Consider the following 1322-nt stretch of genomic DNA (forward strand, 5'->3'; position numbering starts at 1 on the left):
CCCCTTCCTACTAGGGAAACGAACAAGGGTGTCCTGCGTGAAACGTCGAAGCTCCTAACCGCTCCACCACTGACGGCATGTCGGTACAATTGAGTTGTTTAGTGAGGCTTTAAGGCGCCCGTAACTGCATAAGGTCATATGAGCGCCAGAAGATTAGAGGTGTTACAAGGGAGTAACAAACATAAAAAAGAAGGAGGTGAGAAAAGGACGATAGATGTTTGATAGGAAAGAAGAAGCAAACCACACCAGAGAACCCGCCAACCACCCACCAATTGGAGTTGTGATGTAGCATACAGTGAGTCAACATGATAAATTCCGCTAAAAACTGATGAGGAAAATAGCAACCATGAAAATGAGACGGGGCATACCGCAACAGAGCATTCACAAACCTTCAAAAAGAGTAAAACAAATAAAAAAATGTTCAAAGATATCCCTACACGTCAATTCGGATGAGTTGGTATTGCTACAGAAGGAAAACAAAGACACTTCCAAAGGTCACCCTTGCTGTATTATTCTGGTTTGCCTGTTTCAATTTTCACATCCTTTTACCGACGTAATGGCGCGTTCATTTAACGGAAAAGATTTCACCACACGACCGCACTAACACCCCCCCCCCTTCCCATATATATATACAAACACACACACACACACAGTGACACACACACAAAAATAATAAAATAACCCGTTTGCCATATATGCCAGGGACAGAGTTGGGTTTATGACACAAAGGGCAGCAGACAAAAATACAAACAAACAAGCACACACACACACAAACGAGAACATCCGGGAACAGCACAAAACAAGAGTTGCCAGGACCACGACAGTGCGCACACTGACTGACCTATAAACACGAAAAAACAAGACCAGGCGTTGTGTGTAATTGACCACGAGTGATGGCGAAGTGGAGGCAAAAGTGACATGTTGACAGAGAAATGTCTTATTATGACTCAAGAGGTGAAAGACCAAAAGACTGGATCCGGGAACGAGCCAGAGATAAAGAGGGGGAGAGAGTTTTAGTTTAAGTAAGTGTTTTACAGCACTTGCAACACAATAAAGTCATAAAAGTGTCGAAGATTAGAGGTGTTACAAGAGAGTTTGAGTAAAGAGAAACATTGACATTTGGTCATTTGGTTCTGGGAAAAGGTAAGACAGTAACAACAGGAGAGGAAAGAAGTAGGGCTCACCAGTGACGCCCTTCAATCATCCAGCGAGCAAGCGACGTGCGCGAGAGAGAGAGAGAGAGAGAGAAAGAGAGAGAGAGAGAGAGACAGAGAGAGAGAGACAGAGAGAGAAAGAGCGAGAGAGAGAGAGAGAGAGATAGA

The 1322-nt window shown here is 43.9% G+C and overlaps 1 protein-coding gene across 2 annotated transcripts in view; it reads right to left on the bottom strand.

Moving 5' to 3' along the window:
• Positions 1 to 1322, bottom strand: part of LOC101858407 (chondroitin sulfate synthase 1) — a 60014-nt gene that overhangs the window by 30197 nt on the left and 28495 nt on the right. The window lies entirely within an intron of this gene.

The sequence above is a fragment of the Aplysia californica genome, unplaced genomic scaffold (assembly GCF_000002075.1).
Source record: "Aplysia californica isolate F4 #8 unplaced genomic scaffold, AplCal3.0 scaffold00185, whole genome shotgun sequence".
Lineage (NCBI taxonomy): Eukaryota > Metazoa > Mollusca > Gastropoda > Aplysiida > Aplysiidae > Aplysia > Aplysia californica.